At 48.2% G+C, this 19,647-nt stretch overlaps 1 protein-coding gene across 6 annotated transcripts in view; it reads left to right on the forward strand.

The window, feature by feature from the left end:
- The window catches only part of IQSEC1 (IQ motif and Sec7 domain ArfGEF 1), a 376,498-nt gene that overhangs the window by 105,652 nt on the left and 251,199 nt on the right, over positions 1-19,647 (forward strand). The window lies entirely within an intron of this gene.

Here is a 19,647-nt window from a genome sequence, read left to right on the forward strand (position 1 = left end):
GATGTGAGGCTGGGAAAGAGCAGAGCATGCAAGACTGGTTGGTGCACTGGCCCCAGAGCAGCCCACCCAGGCTTGGAACTGGGGCCACCACATCCCAGCAGTGTGACTTTGGGCAGGTCGCCTGGCTCAACTGTCCAAAGGGGGCATTACCAGCCACTGCCTCACAGCGTTATTGAGGAAGGAATGAAGTCCTGATATAAAGAGCTCAGAACATACCTGTTACTTCTCCCACTCTTGGTAAATGCTAGTCATTATGATTTTTGCTATTTTCCCTCCTTGTAGTTTACTTTGTACACCACTGCTAGGTGGCTACACTACTCTTTGGGGAACACCATTTTTATCCTGTCACTCCTCTGCTCAGGAGTCTGCTGTGGCTCCCTATTGCCTGGCCATCCTTTCTCAGCACCATGTCCCACATGCTACACTGCTATTCTTGCCTCTTTCCTTTATGTAACAACTGCTTATGGAAGACAGACCTACTGTGTGCTCAGCCCTTCTCTAGCGCCTCCTGGCTGTGGTTGCAACTGCTCCCCAGCTGCCACCCTTCTTGGCACGCTGGAGGCTGAGACCCTTGCTGTCCTCGGAGGACTTAGCTAGGGAAGGAGGGAAGAAGAAAGCATCATAACATTTCTTTTTCCAAAATGTAATTTGGGCAGGAAGGATGCATTCATAGATGTGACTTCTGTGTGGGGCATCCTGCAAATGAGCGATGGGGATGAGCAGCAACTCTTCATGCCTGCAGGCATCTGGGGGTCCTTGCATGCCACCCTGAGCTCTGGAGGAGTGAAGACATGTTTTGTGCCCCCATCAGGAGATGTTTGTACTTGGGTCTCCTCCCAGGAGCCCCTCTGATTGCCTCCGCTGACCCTCCAGCCTGGGATGCTTGGCCCCTCCTTTGTCCCCTCTGACAGCTGCACGTACACTGAGCCCTGAGCAGGCAGCTCTCTGACTTCTGTCCCAGGACCAGGCACCAAGCCAGGCTGTGTGAATACCTCCTGTGAAATGACAGGTGTGCACGAACAGAAGCACGTGTGGTGTGAAGCCAGTTTGCCTACAGGACACAGGCCCCTCTCAGCTGAGCACCACTAACTGGCGAGTGGGAGTTTTCTGGACTTGCTTTTAAAATATTAGTATTACAGGGGCAGGGGCTGGGGGGCAGAGGATAGTCAGATCTTAGCAGCCTGGCAGCTCCTGGTGGCCAGAAGGACCCTGGAGGCAGTCCAGTCCCTGTCTAATTCTGCCCGCCCTCTCCACCAGCCCAGACTCTTACATGCCTCCAGGGACAGGGATCTCTAGGTGGCAACCTGTAGTCCTTCAACAGGTTTTGTGCTGGAGAGCCACCGTCTCTGCCTCCCCCAGTGGGGCTGTCACTTCCCTTGGGGACCCCGACTCCACCTGCCCCTCTGTCCTGCGGCAGCTTTGCCAGGACTGGGGGGCCTCACCAGCTGGGGGTCTCCACTGGGTGCACCCTGGTCTCCCTCCACCCCCATCACCTGAGACCCCACCAAGTCTCCTTTTTCAGGCAGGTGAGATAATTAACTCTGGGCAGGATTAATTTTGGTGAGTAAGAAAATGCCTTCGGGGAAGGAAGCTTCCAGAATTCCAGATCTCACTGACAAGGACCCATCCACCAGCCCCCCTCAGTGCCCAGGGGGGATCCCCAAGCCCCTGAGGAGAGATGATTAGATCAGTTGAAGATCTAACACTTGCTCAGGATTTGGTGGAGCCTGTTTGGATCTGTGATTCTTATTCTGAATCCATCCTCCCTTTCTGGAAATCATATCATCTGTCCAAAGAGTTTATAATTCTCGCCAAGGGGACAACAGAAGCATTTAAAGAGGGCAGGTGCCTTTGATTGGACCATTTCTGAAGTTCCAGCTGGCTGCCTTCAGCCCCATCCAGAATGTGTCGATTGTTTCGCCAAAACATCTGTTATGATTGCACATTTACAGGAGGAAACCTTCTGGGCTTGTTACCACTGGAGCTGACCAGTGGCACACACACTGGCCCGAGTGCCCGCTGCCTCCGGCTTCCAGACACCATGAAGCCATAATGATGTGGAAGAAGGGAACAGGGTGGCCACTCATTCATTCATCTATGTGTTTGTTCAGAAATATTTATTTTACTCCTATCTTGTGTCAAACCCAGAAACAGAGATTTGCTTATTTTTCATTTATACCTTATTCCAAAAAACCTCTTTCTCTGGTTTTTACAGATACATAAGTCGAGACCCAGAGTGGGTAGGATTTGCTTAATGTTGCACAGCAGGGAGGGGTGGTTGGGTTCCAGAACTCCTGTGTCCACACCCAGCACCACACTGCCTATGGAGCCCGAGAGTCAGCCCTGCTGGGCGGCCCCAACAAACACCCAGCGTTGGGTCTTGCCGTCGACAGACTGGTGGCAGGGAGCAGCCTCCTCCTCCAGGCCTTGGGTTCCGCTCCTGAGGAATCTGTGATCATTTGGAATTACAAAGTCTGGCTCTGGACTCAGAGGACAAACGCTTGCTGTCCGTCCTCGTTCCTTTTGCCTTCCATTGACGTCCATCCTGTGTGGCCCTGCCTTCTGCCCTGCCATGTGCCCAACCTGTTGTCACCTGTGCCTCCATGGGGTCCAGGCCTGTGAGCCACGGGCCCTCCTGCATTGCAGCCTTCCCTCCGTCCTTCACACACGGCTCCCCTTAGCCTGGCACAGCCTTTCCACTGAAGGAATACGTAATTCACTGAACACTATTCACACTCATGGGCACATGTTCATCCCATGTGTGCTGTGCCCCAGCTGCCCTGTCAGGTTTCAGGAATGCACTGGCGAGTGCTGGAATTTACCTCATGGCTCATCGCTGGGGAAGCTGAGAGGAGGAGCAGGCATTAGCTAGGCCATGCTAGGGGTGAGAGTAGGGGAGGGTCTGCCTGTGCAAAGGCCCTGAGCCTGGTTTTAAGCACTGTAAGAAGTTCATGTGAGTTTAAGATGGAGACAGTGGCCATCCTGCCCATTGATGCAAGACCAAACGCTGCCTTTTCCCAGCACAGCTTCCTTCCTAGGCTGACTATAGTCAGAGGGCTTGAGTCTGGCCTCCGGTTCTGTCACTGCTTATAGCTGTGTGACCTGGGCCAGTGGCTTCCCCTCACAAAGCCTCAGTCCTTTTGTGTGTGAAATGGGGGACAGGCTGGACAAATAATAGGACCCCCTTGCAAGGCTTTGGGGAGGTCTAGATGGATGTGCATGAGGTATCTGCAGAGCTACCATGATCAGTACTCAGTGTGCACTGCTATTCTCTATAGGTATGATGATTATTTCTCCTTTTGTTCAAGGCTGATAGGGTTTGTGCGGCCGGTGGAGGCTAGTGGATAAGGTCACAGGCCTTGCCATTAAACTTGGGGATCAAGTAAGTGCCAGCTCCTCCACTTACCTGCTGTGTGACCTTCAGCAAGCCATTTAACCTCTCTGAGTGTTTGCCTTATCCACAGAATGGGGAGGATAATTCCAAGGGAGCCTTCTAATATGGGCTCGCACATTTTGGCATAAGGACAGACTATATGTGAAACTGCTTCCTTGGTTACACTAGGGGATTGGAAATGGAGCAGGGCTGGAGAGGGGAGACTGGCAGGTGCAGGGGAGGCAGGTGTAGGGGAGACCGTGAACTTGCTCTTTACACACCTCTGTACTACTTGATTTGCTCTGACGAGAGTATATTCCTTTGGCAATTAAAACAAAGAAGCCCCAGAGAGTAGAGAAGTTAAATGAAATCAAGTTACTACCCTCCTCCCAGGGCGCAGTGAGGATTAAATGAGTCAGTACATGTAAAGTGATTAGAGTAGGGCTTGGACTATGGTAAGTGATGAATGAATGTTAGTTGTTCTAATAATAATTGCTGTTATTATATATTATTACTATTAACCTTAATTTACAAGCAGCTCTGTAAAATTGTTAACATCTATCATGCAACTCCAAGATAAACGGGTCCCCTTTAATTCTGGGGGCATGGGGTCTGAGAATCATCTGTTCTGGGAAGGAAGGTGTTAAAAAACAAAATGCAACTGAGTAAATTTGTAGGTCTAATTGGCTTTATTAAGCAGTTCATGCATCAGGCAGCATTGCGTCTAGCAAGCAGGGAGACGCTCTGAGGAGCGGAGCAAAATGGAAGGTTTTTATAGGAAGGAGGGTGGGTGAGAAGTTCTAGCAGAAGAAAAGAAAGGATGGTTTCAGGCAAGGTCACTGTCCCGGGGGAAAGAGTAGGGACCTTTTCATGCAGATTACCCTTTCTTTGCGGGCATGGAGAAGGCCCATGTGACAGAGTACCTCCATGGTGCTGGCCAGGAAATCCCTGATTGGCTGTTAAAAGGTCACATTCCTGGAACAGGTTGAAACTCTAATTCAGTTGTGGGGCAAATAACTCCATTTGGGCTTCTTTCTTTTTTTTTTTTTTTACAAAGGTAAGGAGCCCTAAGATGGTTGTGAGCAGGGTGCCAGCCCCTGGACAGCTCCCATGCTCTTGTCTCATGCTGCCAGCTTTGGGGGCTCCACTGCACTGGGATAAAGGGGCAGGTGTGTCTCTTTAGTCTTGTGACTGGGGTGCCCCTGAAAGTCCAAGAAGGCCTGAAGGGGCAGGGAGGGGGTGTTTTGATGGAAACTGAGTCAGGAGCCTGCAACTGTGACTCCAGACCCCCTCCAGGCCTGACAGGTTAGGAAACAGGTGACAGGGGTCCCTGAGGCCAGGAGATGGACCACTGGGTGGATGGTTGGGGTACTTCTTCCTTTCTGTAGACCGGACCAGAGCACTGGCCCAGGGAGGGGCGCAATTGCTTCAGTTCTGAGATGATGAAGCTCTTAGAAAAGTCCTGTAAGCATTTCACAGAATGGGTCTCCAAAGATGTCATTTGCATAGTGAGTATCTAAATCATCAGTAAAAGAGAAGAAACTGCAAATGAGGAGGAGCAGAGACAGTCTGGAAGTGGAGGCCTTCCTGTACCTACTTCAAGTGTTAGGACAGTGCCCTTAGGTTTGGGGTTTTTTGAAAGGCAACGGAGGAAGAGGGAAACAACCTCAGGCAGGTTGGGGTGAAGTTGATCCGCACCTTGTGGGGCCTAAAGCATAGAACTTTCTAGTTTCAGGTGGTGCTTTTTAAGAAAAACCCCAGAATGACCCTTCCGAGGTAAGAAGGGGCCATACAAGCAAAAGCCCAGCGGTTTCTGCCTTTGTAGCTTCCCTGGAAAACTGCCTCTGGTGGTGAGTTAAACCCAGGGCTTCAATAAAAAACCCTTCATCCTGTGTCCACTCTGCCCCATGGGTGGTGTGACCTTGACCAGGCCACCTCTCCTCCATGGCCCCCAGAGATGGTGCCTTGGAAGGCCCTGTGCAAGTGTAAGAGAGTGACAACAATGAGGATTTCCTCTTTAGGGCTGTATGCATGGCACGCGGCCTTTTAAAGACTCGAAAGAGGCTGCTGTGCCACACGTAAGTGCTGTTTTGACTCACCCACAAGTTCCTTAATAGCTGCCTGATGTGTCTCTTATTTTTATTCTTGTTTCAAAGCTAATTGCATATCACATGAAGATGCCAATAACGTAGGAGACCCTCCCGTTTGACTGGAGCGGCCCCCTCTGTGTTGGCTGCAAGTCTCCCCATCTCCGACCATGACCTACACTATTCTGGCCTGAACGGAGTGTGCCCACATGCATGTGTGGGCACGTGCAGTCTTGGGGCTTCTCTTTCTGGAGTCCTCTTCCCTCCTTAGTTTGTGTTGGGCACACAGAGTGAGCATAAGTGAAGCTAGTGTGTGTTTTCACGGCCCTGGTCCTAGCTCCACTGTGGCCCACCCCCATCCAGATCATGCCTGCATCAGGTCTGGCTTGATCCAGAGCTTCAATGTATGTTACTAGGAGTTACTTTAGCTGAGCTTTCCATGTTGGCCTCACTCTCTGGTTAGTTAACTGCAGATAGTAGCCCTGGTAGCCCCTCTGAAGGGGGAGAGAGCTTCTCGCTCACAATGTTTTGTTGTTAAGTCCTGGTGTGGGTTTGCTGGGTCCAGGTCACATGTCCCTCCTTGAACTGGTTACCGAAACACAGGGGATGAAATTTCCTGTTTGGCAAGATCTAGGTTATGTATTCACCTTTTGATTCTGGTATTATAGAGGGTTAACTTCCCCCAGGTCACATGGACTAGGAAAGGATAGGGTGGGGAGTCTTAAGTAAAAAAGAGGTACTGTCGGCCTAAGACAAGGAGATAGAGGGCAGGCAGGAGAAACAGTTGTAGCTGTCCACTACCCCACCCAGGGCAGGGGAACATCCTGGGATAGGAAGTGGGTAAGCTCACTGCACACCTAGTGGAAACGCCAACTCAAACCCTCTAAGAACCACACATAGCATCAAGTGTCTAGGAGCCTGGAATGGCAAGCCAAGTGTAGACAGGGCCTGAGGCAAGCTGTGCACAGACAAGCACAGGCGTCCCTGCTGGGGCTGCTAGCCTGGGGGCGGGGGGCTAGGCAGAGGCACAGGTGCCCAGGGACTGTGTCGGCATGGAGCCCAGACACTGTCAGGAAGGAGCAGGAAGGAAGGTGTAAGGCCGGGGGCCTCTGGAGGGATTCTCCTGGCAGTGAGAAGGGCAGCACCCCCTTCTAGACCTGCATGGGAACCTGGATTTCAATCAGATCCCCAGATGATTCATGTGCTGCCAGGCTAGGCTAGGCTCTTCTCTCATCTCTTAGCCCTCACATTCAGGGGCAGCGGGGGGGTGTTAGGTCTGCAGTTCCGACGTTCAGGAAGGCAGTGTGGTCATGTGTATGAGGGCATCTTAAAAATATTCATGTTCTTTGATGGAGCCAGTATTTCTATTTCTGAGGCTGTTGCTTAGTAAACTCACAAGAGGCAGAGGCGAAGAATGTTATACATAAAGATGTTCACTATAGTATTATTTATAATCAGAAACTGCTACATATTCATAAATAGGAAAAGGCGAAGTCAAGTATAGCACATTATATTGGCTGTTGTGTTACTTTTTGAAATGTTGCTTTAAAAGAAATTGGCAGGGAATGGGCAGGGAGTATAGTGATAAACAAGACAGATGCAGTGCCCAGCCCCTTGGAGCTGATGTTCTGCTGGGGAAGACACACAATAAGCGAGTGAACACGTGAGAGGATTTCAGACTGTGATAAGCACACAGAAAGAAGAGGATTGTGTGTGGGTTGGGAAGGACTGTTTAGATAGAGGAAACAGGGAAAGTCTGTCCCAGAGCTGGCATTTAAAGTGAAGTCCAAAAGATGAGAGGGAGCCAGCACAATGAACATCCAGGAAAAAAATCTTCCAGGCATAGGGAACAGAAATTAGCCAGATGCTGGAGTTGTGGAGCTTGGCTGTGAGGGAGGTGATGGGAGGTGTCCTGCTGGGGCAGGGTGAGCCAGGAGGAGGTCAGAGGCTGGAAGGGGCAGAGCCAGGCCCCGCCAGCCTCAGAGGCTAGGGGTAAAGTTTATTTTTTTTCCTAAGGGCAATGTTACAAGAGTGGATGGAGAGGGCACTGTAATCAGTAAGATGCAGAATAGAAGGTCCCAGCCCTCATCTCCCCCTGAGAAACCCTGATTTCACAACCATCTGCAGACAAAATTACTTTTGTGAGAACTCTGGAGTCCATCTGAAAGGTTCTAGCAACCTAGGAGATCACAAAATGCAAGACCAGCCTCACTGGAAAGGGGAGGAAAATGTTTCACTTTGCTTATAGTACTCCTCCCCCAGGCTAAAACCCTTAGAGCCAGGGGAAATTCCCCATCCCACTGCTTCTGCAGAAGAAAGAGAGCAAGTCAGGGTCCAGCTCCCCAGCCTTCTGGGGCAATGTCCCAAAGCCCTGTTTATCTTGATGTACCCAGAATACTGAGGAAATCAGCATTGCTAGATCATGGGAGGGAGCTAAGAACAAAGACAAGGGCAAAGGATCATAGCAAGTGGCATGTGTACCCCCAAAAGCACAATCCCCCACAGATGGTGCCCTGCATGCTCCTATGAATGACACCTAGCTCTCAGCAGCCAGGAAGGATCTCATAAATGAACTTGACTCTACAGGATTGGGAGAAGGTACCCAACCCCGTGACTACTCCTCTAAGAGGGAGAGACAGAAATGGAACTTGCACCCATTGTCTTGGCATCTTGGTGCACTGCCCTATGGAAAAGGGATGCTGACTCTTGGCCCTTGACATGGCTCTGTGGAATTCAGAGAAGGCATGAAATTCAGGAGGGAGTGAGAGGGGTGGATAGATCCCATGCTGAGTCACAAAACAAGTCTTAACAAATTTAAGAAGAGTGAAATCATCCCAAATACCTTTTCTGATTACAGTGGAAGGAAACTAGAAATCAATGACAGAAGGAAAGAAAATTCACAAATACATGGCTATTAAACAATTCTTGAACAACCACTGGATTAAAGAAGAAACTGAAAGGGAAATATTTTGAGACAAATGAAAATACAACATCCAAAACTTAGGTAGCAAAAGCAGTACTAAGAAATACCAAAAAACACCTAAAAAGAAAATTCTAAAAATTTCAAATAAACCATCTAACTTTAGGGAGCTAGAAAAAGAAGAACGAACTAAGCCCAAAGTTAGCAGAAGGAAAGAAATAGTAAAGATCAGAGCAGAAATAAATGAAATAAAAGATAGAAAAACAATAGGAAACATAGATGAAAATAAGAATGGTTTTTTTTAAAATATAAAAGTGACAAACTCTTAGACTAAAGAAAAAAGAGAAGACTCAAATAAAATCATAAATGAAAGAGAAGACAAAACAGATGCCAAAGTAATAAAAAATATATCATAAGGAACTATTATGAACAATTACATGCCAATAAACTGGATAACTTAGAAGAGATGGATAATTTCTTAGAAACATACACCCTACCAAGGTACAATCAAGGAGAAATAGAAAGCTTGACCAGCCTGATAATAAACAAGGAGATCAAATCAGTAACCAAACACCTCCCAACATATTTCTATCAGTCAGATGTCTTCACAAATGAATTCGACCAAACATTTAAAGAATTGACACCAATCTTCCTTAACTTTATCAAAAAATAGAAGGAATGCTTCCAGACTCATTCTATGAAGCCTGCATTTTCCTGACACCAAAGCCAGACAGAAAAAATAGAGGTAGAGCTACCATATGATTCAGCAATTGGCTTTGGGATTATATACCCAAAGGAATTGAAATCAGGATCTCTAAGTGATACCTGTACTCCTGAGTTCACTGCAGCCCTGTTCACAACAGCCAAGACACAGAAGCAATCTACATGCGCATCTGATGAAGGATGAGGAAAATGCAGAATATACACATGCAATGAAATATTATTCAGCCCCCAAAAAGAAGGAAATCCTGGCTATTTGCAACAAGATGGATAAAGCTAGAGAACAGTATGCTACATGAAATAGATCAGACACAGAAAGACAAATACCACATAATATCACTTACATGAGGAATCTCAAATACTCAAACTCATAGAAGGAAAAAGGAGAATGGTGGTTTCCAGAAACTGGGGGAGCATGGGGTCAAAGGGCACAAAGCTTCAGTTATGCAAGGTAAGTGCTAGACATCTTCATGGCATAGTGCCCACAGTTAATGCTGTATTATATACTTAAAACTTTGCTAAAAGTTGCTAAAAGGGTAGATCTTTTTTTTATAAAGGTATCATTGATATATACTCTTATGAAGGTTTCACAAGAAAAACAATGTGGTTATTACATTCACCATTATTATCGAGTCCCCCCCCAAACCCCATTACAGTCACTGTCCATCAGCATAGTAAGATGCCACAGAGTTCCAATTTGTCTTCTCTGATCTACACTGTCTTCCATGGCCCCACACACACCATGTGCACCAATTATGATAACCCACAATCCCCTTCTCCCTCCCTCCCCACACACCCTCTCCCACCCCTCCCCTTTGGTAACCACTAGTCCCTTCTTGGAGTCTGTGAGTCTGCTGCTATTTCATTCCTTCAGTTTTGCTTCATTGTTATACTCCACAAATGAGGGAAATCATTTGATACTTGTCTTTCTCTGCCTGACTTATTTCACTGAGCATAATACCCTCCAGCTCCATCCATGTTGCTGCAAATGGTAGGATTTGTTTCTTTCTTATGGCTGAATAATATTCCATTGTGTATATGTACCACTTCTTCTTTATCCACTCATCTACCGATGAACACTTAGGTTGCTTCTATATCTTGGCTGTTGTAAATAGTGCTGCGATAAACGTAGGGGTGCATATGTCTTTTTGAATCTGAAAAGTTGTTTTCTTTGGGTAAATTCCTAGGAGTAGAATTTCTTTGTCAAATGGTATTTCTATTTTTAGTTTTTTGAGGAACCTCCATACTGCTTTCCACAATGGTTGAACTAGTTTGCATTCCCACTGGCAGTGTAGGGGGGCTCCCCTTTCTCTGCATCCTCGCCAGCATTTGTTGTTCCTAGTCTTTTCTATGTTGGCCATCCTAACTGGTGAGCAGTGATATCTCATTGTGGTTTCAATTTGCATTTCTCTGATAATTAGCAATGTGGAGCATCTTTTCATGTGCCTGTTGGCCATCTGAATTTCTTCTTTGGAGAATTGTCTGTTCATATCCTCCACCCATTTTTTAATAGGGTTATTTGCTTTTTGGGTGTTGAGGCATGTGAGTTCTTTATGTATTTTGGATGTTAACCCCTTGTCGGATTTGTCATTTAAAAATATATTCTCCCATACTGTAGGATGCCTTTTTGTTCTGCTGATGGTATCCTTTGCTGTACAGAAGCTTTTTAGCTTGATGTAGTCCCATTTGTTCATTTTTTATTTTGTTTCCCTTGCCTGAGGAGATGCATTCAGGAAAAAGTTGCTCATGTTTGTATTCAAGAGATTTTTGCCTATGTTTAGTTTTACAGTTTCATGACTTATATTCAGGTCTTTGATCTATTTTGAGTTCACTTTTGTGTATGGGGTTAGACAATAATCCAGTTTCATTCTCTTGCATATAGCTGTCCAGTTTTGCCAACACCAGTTGTTGAAGAGGCTGTCATTTCCCCATTGTATGTCCATGGTTCCTTTATCATATATTAATTGACCGTATTTGCTTGGGTTTATATCTGGGCTCTGTAGTCTGTTCCATTGGTCAATGGGTCTGTTCTTGTGCCAGTAACAAATTGACTTGAAGAGCTTGAAGTCAGGGAGCATAATCACCCCCACTTTATTCTTCCTTCTCAGGATTGCTTTGGCTATTCAAGTATTTGATATATATGAATTTTAGAACTATTTGCTCTAGTTTGTTGAAGAATGTTGTTGGTATTTTGATAGGGATTGCATTGAATCTGTAGATTGCTTTAGGCAGGATGGCCATTTTGACAATATTAATTCTTCCTATCCATGAGCACGGGATGTGTTTCCATTCATTGTTACCTTCTTTGATTTCTCTCATGAGTGCCTTGTAGTTTTTAGGGTGTAGGTCTTTCACCTCCCTGGTTAGGTTTATTCCTAGGTATTTTATTCTTTTTGATGCAACTGTGAATGGAATTGTTTTCCTGATTTCTGTTTCTGTTAGTTCATTGTTAGTGTATAGGAATGCCACAGATTTCTGTGTATTGATTTTATATCCTGCAACTTTGCTGAATTCAGATATTAGATCTTGTAGTTTTGGAGTGGATTCTTTAGGATTTTTTATGTACAGTATCATGTCATCTACAAACAGACACAGTTTAACTTCTTCCTTGCCAATTTGGATGCCTTTTATTTCTTTGTGTTGTCTGGTTGCCATGGCTAGGACCTCCAGTACTATGTTGAATAAAAGTGGGGAGAGTGGGCATCCTTGTCTTGTTCCCAATCTTAAAGGAAAGGCTTTCAGCTTTTCGCTATTAAATATGATGTTGGCTGTGGGTTTATCATATATGGCCTTTATTATGTTGAGGTACTTGCCCCTTATACCCATTTTGTTGAGAGTTTTTATCATGAATGGATGTTGAATTTTGTCAAATGCTTTTACAGCATCTAAGGAGATGATCATGTGGTTTTGTCCTTCTTTTTGTTGATGTGGTGGATGATGTTGATGGATTTTTGAATGTTGTACCATCCTTGCATCCCTGGCATAAATACTACTTGATCATGATGGATGATGTTTTTGAATTTGGTTTGCTAATATTTTGTTGGGTATTTTTGCATCTATGTCATCAGGGATATTGGTCTGTACTTTCCTTTTTTTGTGGTGTCTTTGTCTGGTTTTGGTATTAGAGTGATGTTGGCCTCATAGAATGAGTTTGGAAATATTCCATCCTCTTCTACTTTTTGGAAAACTTTGAGGATGGATATTAGGTCTTCACTAAATGTTTGATAAAATTCAGCAGTGAAACCATCTGACCCAGGGGTTTTGTTCCTAGGTAGTTTTTTGATTACCACTTAAATTGCATTGCTGGTAATTGGTCTATTCAGATTTTATGTTTCTTCCTGGGTCAGCATTAGAAGGTTGTATTTTTCTAGAAAGTTGTCCATTTCTTCTAGGTTATCCAGTTTGTTAGCATAAAATTTTTCATAGTATTCTCTCATAATTCTTTGTATTTCTGTGATGTCTGTAGTGATTTTTCCTTTCTGATTTCTGATTCTGTTTATGTGTGTAGACTCTTTTTTTCTTGATAAGGCTGGCTAGGGGTTTATCTATTTTATTTATTTTCTTGAAGAACCAGCTCCTGCTTTCATTGATTCTTTCTATTGGTTTATTCTTCTTGATTTTATTTAGTTCTGCTCTAATCTTCATTATGTCCCTCCTTCTACTGACTTTGGGCCTCATTTGTTCTTCTTAAAAGTGTAGATCTTATGTTAAGTGTTCTTACCACAAACAATAATGATAAAGAGGGTGGAGGTAACTTTTAGAGGCGATGGATGGGTTTAAGGTGTGTTTGTAGTGATGGTTTCACAGATGTATATGTTTATCTCCAATGTCAGTAAATTGTGTACATCAAATGCACACAGTTTTTTGTATGGCAATCACGTCTCAGTAAGGTGATTTGAAAAAAGATGGAGAGGAACCCGATTTGGTCTAGGTTGCTGACAAGGCTCCCTGGGGACAAGGCCCCTGGAACATATTATAGTCCAGTCATCGAGTGAAGCTGCCATAGAATAATATAAACTATTCATTTTGACTGTATAAAAAAAATGGCAAACAAAGCCTGGAAATAAACATGCAGGAATATTACAGCGATTACCTCCAGGTGGTGGGATTACAGATGATTTTTACTTGTTTTTCTTAAGCTTTTCTGTATGTCTTCCACACAAGGAAAACAATAGAGGTGATTTCAGAATCCGAATTTGTATCAGTCAGAGTGATTAGTTGCAAATGACAGAATCCACTTTTTGTGGTTTGTGTGAAGGGAGATTTATTCCTGGGTGTTAGGGCTGAGATTCCAGGACTACAGGGGGCCTATCGCAGGGGGAATATGGGATGGACAGGCACCTGACCCCACTGGGGACTGTTGCCATGGAAACTCCACTGCCTGTGATGCTCAGGCCCAGACACTGGACCCTGCTGCTGGGGAGAGCCAGCCAGGGGCCCCATCTCTCCATGGCACTGTGTTCCTCACTTCCACCTTCCACATCTCTGGCTGGCATCTGTGCAGAGGAGCTGAGGCCACCTGCATAACCCTGGCTGGGAAATGTAGATTCCTGTTCTCCAGAGACTAATGTACAGCAAGGCATGGGAGGAGGGTGTTGACACACACATAGAATGAGTCAGTCTGCAAGATCCACTACAGAATCGAAACAAGAGTGGCAGAAACGACCACTTGCACCCTTGACCTTCTGAAGGCCACATGAAGGCTCAGTTATCCATTTTGCTGTAACCGGGACAGCAGGAGGCAACCCCCTGGTCCAGGGAGCACCTGGCTGTCAGAGCCCCTCGCCCTAGCTGCCTCAGTGCACATCAGCCTCACTGCCAAGCACCAGCACTTCTCTGCCTGTGGACTGTCCTTGTTGTTGGAGACCCCCTGGCCACCTGTGTGGCAGGTGTAGAGACGCCCGGTCCCCTTAGAGCAGACTTCACCAGGCATACCGTCGGGGGAGAGCGCTGACTGCTCTGCACTGGTTCCCAGGCCTCTCTGGTGACCCGGGTCCTGTTGCCCATCATCATGGGAAGCTTAATAGCAGTCACGCTTAGCTGCCTTCTCTTCCTCTTGCCTCACCTCCAAATAAACTCCTTGTGCCAGAGTCCTTACCTCTCTTCTTAGTCTGGGGCAGCCATGACCTAAGTGTGAGCACATGTAAAGTGTCATCCTGGCTCTGAAAGACCTGCTGGGGGCAGTCCCCAGGCAGTGGGTGAACAGCTGGGTGGCTGCTTCTGTGACCTCACATTTGGATAGTTGTCCTGTTCCTGGTTCTCATCCTCACTGGCAGGAGAGGGCTCCAGGACACTTCCAGACACCCACTGCCGTGCCGTGCTGATGCCTGACCACATGCACACAGGCCTCCTCCGCCCCCGTGACCGCCCCTCCTCTCTGCCTCTTCTGCTTATGTCGTTTGCTGTTTCCTTCTGCCCTAGGTCTGGCCCTGACATGCCATGGGGTTAAAGGGTATCCTCTGAATATGCCACCCTTGGTTTCACAAATGCTCTGCTGTCTGCTGCTGCTAGTGCATGAGGTTTCAGCCAGCGCACATGCCCCTGGAGCCTGCTTGGTGCTCGGTGCCATGCTGCTTGCTGGAGTGTGGAGGTGTACCATCTGCTATTGAAGTCACCCTTCGCTTCTGCACTGCAGGCCTGCCCACAAGCAGCTGCCCAGTGGCCTAGTGGCCGGGAGCTCACGGTCCATAGTTCACCTGTAGGCAGGTGGTGAGAGGAGCAGCTTTAGGGATCAGCCACTGTGTACAGGCACATGCCTTACCTCCTTATGGCACACTTGGGGGCTAATTGTCACTGTCCTCCCCAATCCACGGAGGAAGAAACTGAGCTCAGAGAGGTTGAGTGACATTCTGAGGTGGCTTGGCAGGCAGTGGGGGGCGAGGCCGGGGCTGAGATTGGGAAGGTCTGACTCAGGGTCTGTTCTTGTTTCCCGGTGGGTGCTGGCTTCTCAGACACAGAACGTCCCAGAATGCTGGAGCTCCTGGCACTGCTGTCACTATACCTCAGCCACTTGCCAGGAGCCCCTGCAGTGTCTCAGCGCTGGACACCCTGAAGGGAACCCAACAGATCCTTTGTCTGAATGGAGTTTTCCTCATAAAGAGGAAGACAGAGACAGTAAACAGACATAACTAAGACCACTGCAAGTGGCACTGAGAGAAGGCTGCCCAGTGGGGTGGTGTCATGGAGAGGCGCTGCAGAGTCGTGTGTTGGCTATCTACTGCTGCATAAGAAACGCCCCCAGTGTTAGCAGCTTACAGCAACAAACAATTGCCTGGGCCTCTGTGGGCCTGGAACCCAGGGATGGTGGAGCTGGCCGGTTCTGACTCGGGGATCTCATGAGATCATGGTTGAGGTAGTGTCATCTGAGGCGCTGGGAAATCTACCTGTAAGCTCACTCGTGTGGCTGGTGGCAGATGGCCTGTGGTCCTCACCACCTGGGCCTGTCCCCTGCTCACAGCACAGGGCGGCTGGCTTTCCCCAGGGTGAGAGGCCAAGGCGCACACTCACTGGCATTGGTGCCTGGGAACAGAACTCGTACCTTCCTGCTGCTGCCAGCGCCTTCCTAACAGGGAGCACTTGCATGTGCCAGGCCCTGTGATGAGCCAGGGAAGCAGAAAGTGTATTAATCAAACCATTATTCAAAGACAGTAGGCTGTCTCCTGCTTTGGGGACAGAGGCGGGGTGGGCCGCTTTGAGAGGGATGCATGGGGTGGGGGGCCTGGCTGAGTTAGCAGAAGGTGGTTACTTTCATATATCATCTTGAGATAATTTTATCTGTCAGTCAAAATGCCCCAGAGTGAGCAACACAGTCCCTGTGAGTGACCAATGCTCAGGAGGTGCTAACTGCACGAAGCACTCCAGGCAGGAGGAAGGGTGTGTGCAGCGACCTTGAGTCCTGGGCAGAATGATGAGCCAGCCCCGGCTACTGTAACAAAGTGCACAGAGAGAGCAGCTGAAACAGAGGTTCATCATCTCGCAGTTCTGGAGGCTGCGAGGCCCAGATCAAAGGCCAGCCAGGGCAGTTTGTGGTGAAGCCTCACTCCCTGGCACAGGGCGGCCACCCTCACTGCATCTTCACATGGTGGAGGGAGTGGGCTCTGGTGTCTTCTCCTCTTGGGCGGGTTCCCTCAGGGCCTCCTCTAACCTTCAGCAGCTCCTCTCAGGCCCCATCTCCAGGACAGCCCCCTTTGGGGGTCAGGGCTTCAGCCTGTGACTCTGTGAGGACGCAGATGTTTAGAGCACAGCCGGGGTGACGGGAACACAAGGAGCTGGCGTGCCCCGAGGCAGAGCTGGGGCAGCGCTCGGGTTTCCTGCTATTTACAAACCCCTGAAACCTCGTGTTTGAAGCAGCAACCATCATGTATTTCCTCGGGGTTTCACAGTTTAGGCAGGACCTGGGGACAACCCTCTGCTGCCTGGGACCTCAGTGGGGGCCCTGTGGCGATTGCTGGCAGCGGGGAGCTCAGCTGGGGCTGGTGGCCAGGGGCCTCCGTCCTCCTCTGTGGTGCTTTGTGGGCTTCCTCCAAGCTTGGTGGCTGTTTTCCAAGAGCGAGAAAGCAGAAGGTGCCAGTCCTTGGGAAGGGTAGGCCTGAACCTGGCAGGGGTTCATGTCTGCCATCGTGGGAGTCACAGCATCCGGGTTCAGTTGCTGATCACTCATGCCCCAGACCTCATCTTTTTTTTAAATGATACATTTAACATATTTTGCTGTTCATATCCATAGTGCAGTGATCATTACAGCCAAGCTAATTAGCATGTCCATCTACCCACACTTTTTTTTATGGTGCAAATTTATGTTGAAATCTATTCTTCACACATTTCCAGCCTACCATGCAGTATTATGAACCGTAGTCATCATGCTGTCCTTTAGGTCTTTAGACTTGCTCAGCCTTTGTAACGACAACTGTTTGCCCTTTGGCCAACATCTCCCCATTTCCCCCACCTCCGGGGCCCTGGTGACCACACAGACCCGGGCCTGTCCTAGCCACATGTTGCAGTAAACGTGCCACCTTCTAGGTAGCATTGCTTGGCATTGCTTCTGAGGCTACACATCTTTTTGCCCTCAAAGCACATACTGACTTCTCTTTCCCCAAGCCAGTACAACCTTGAACACAGGGCTGGAGCCCACAGAAGGTGTGAAATTGGAGTGAGCTGTTCCAGACTGAAGGGTGCTTGGGTCCTGTGCGTGTGGCAGGGTGAGTTTTCATATTGTGGGCTTACCCGGTGAAGATGCTGGTATGCAATTCTGGTGTGTGTGTGTGTGTGCACATGTGTGTTGGGGTGGCTGCCATGCCACCAAGCAACCATCCCAGCTGGGTGGCCTATGGTTCAACTCAATTCTGACACTACCTGGAGATCATGTCTGATCCCACAGGTTAAGGACACAGTCCCACAAGACTGTCCCCACTTCAGACACCAATCACAAGCTTAGGTTGTCACCTGTACTTTTGAACAACAGGCTATAAATCAGAGGTTCCCATGACCCCTTGCTTGGGTTTGATTAATTTGCTAGGGTGGCTCACAGAACCCAGGAAGCCAGCTGACTCACTCTATTACAGGTTTACTATAAAAGGATATGATCAGAAAGAGGCAGATGGGAGAGAAGCATAGGACAAAGCCCAGACCTTCCACGTCCTCCCCGGGAGCGCTATTCACCCCAAATCTCTGTGTTCCCCAACCCTGAGGTTCTCTGAACCCCATCCTTTGGGGTTTTATGGTGGCTTCATCACACAGGCATGACTGATTAAATCGTTAGTCATTGGTCTTCGGTGATTGTCCAACGTCCAGCCTCCCTCCTCCTCTGGAGACTGGAGCTTCCACCCCTCTAGTCATGGCTGGGCCCCTGGAAAACAACCAGCCCCTCATCCTTAGGGGCTTTCCAAAAATTGCCTCATTGACATAAACCCCAGCTGTGGTGGGGAGGCGCTTGGTAGGAATAAGACACCCATTTCACTTCTGTGGCTCTGAAGCGATTCTGGAAACGGAGGACAAGAGATCAAATATCATGACAAAGGATGCTCTTACTGCTCAGGAAATTCCAAGCTTTTGGGAAGCTGTGAGCCAGGAACTGTGGGGAAATAGCAAATATACATGAGAAATATATCATGGTCATCGGAACGACCAAACATGTATTTGTTGTAAGTCGCAGATATTGCCACTGGGCAGCCAGTACTCAGATCAGACAGCAAGCGTTGGCAGCGCCTGTAAGCCCCTGGGGCCCTTGAGTCGTCCATCCCACGTAACCTCTCTCCCGACTTCTAACATGGCAGAGGGAGTCTGGTTTGCTCTCTGGCTGTGGAGGTCATGGCAAGAGTGTAGTGTAGCAGGAAATGGATGGTGTGGGTCGGGTTGGCAAATCTGGGTTCCGAACGCACCCGTGCCCTGGCTGGTCATGCAGCCTCCAGGAAGCCCAATGCAGTGGGGGCACAAAGACCTGTCAGCTTGCTGTAAACATAGTTGGTCACACGCATTGTGGTCCAGCCCAGGGCTGGGAGCACAGGCCAAGCAAGAAGGGTTTCCCATTGTCGTTACTGGTATTACTTCCCCTTTTGCCCCCACGGTGAGACAGGAAGTGTCCTGTGGTCCTGGGAGGCTTTATGTAGCTGCGGCGAAAACCATTGTCAGCCAGAGGCATTCAGACTGCCCACAACTACTGGTGTTTAAGATCCTTTATAGCATCTTAGAGAAACTGCCCTGCGCCGGACCATTAAACTGTTTGAAAGACAGCCTGGCACACATCTGTCACTTACACAGCTGACACAAGGAAGGGACCCTGGCTGATGTCCTAAGATCAGTAAGGTGGGTTCCCGGGGAGAAGCTGTCCCTGGGCTTCAGTGCTAATGGGGCCATGCAGCTGGTCTGCAAAAGGACTGAAAAGGCAATTTGCCAAAAGAAAAGTCGTCTGACTTTGGGTTAAGTGTGTTTTACTTCTCTAGCTCTCTGGCAATAAAATCCAGTTTGGGGTGTCCAGGGATTAGATCCCTGAATGTGCTTGCTCACAGCCCTTTGCTCCTGCAGACGCAGGAAGCCCGGCCGCAGCCGTAGCCCTGGGCTGCGGGAAGGGTGGGCCCAGAGCTCTTTCCTGTGGCTGACAGAGCTGGAAGGTGTCGCTGTCGGTGGATGCTGTGTCTTTCACAGTCTCCACGAAGATCAAGTGTGCATGATATGATCTAATTGTCCAGTTTCTTGACATTCAGGCTTGTGTCCTTTGTAAAGCGGTGTAATTGATTTCTGGTTACTTGCAAATCAAGCTGGCAGTGGGGAAATACGCTGGAAATATCAAGAAGGGGGTTCAGTGAGGCCAGCCACTCGCTCATTCAGCTGCTGCCTCGCAGGGCCCAGGGTGCAGAATTTGGGAACCACAGCCCCCACTAAAGGGTTGCTCCCCAACTCCTGGGATGTTCAATTACAGTCAAGGTGATGGGCATGGAAGGGTGTGGGAAATTAGCCTTAAAGCTTCCAGGAGGAGGTGGCTTTCTGGGCCAAGTTCTAGGTGGAAATAAGCTACATGAAATCCTGAGGGCGGGGCCTGGGGGCCATCTGCTGAG

This window comes from Manis javanica, chromosome 3 (assembly GCF_040802235.1).
Source record: "Manis javanica isolate MJ-LG chromosome 3, MJ_LKY, whole genome shotgun sequence".
Classification (NCBI taxonomy): Eukaryota; Metazoa; Chordata; class Mammalia; order Pholidota; family Manidae; genus Manis; species Manis javanica.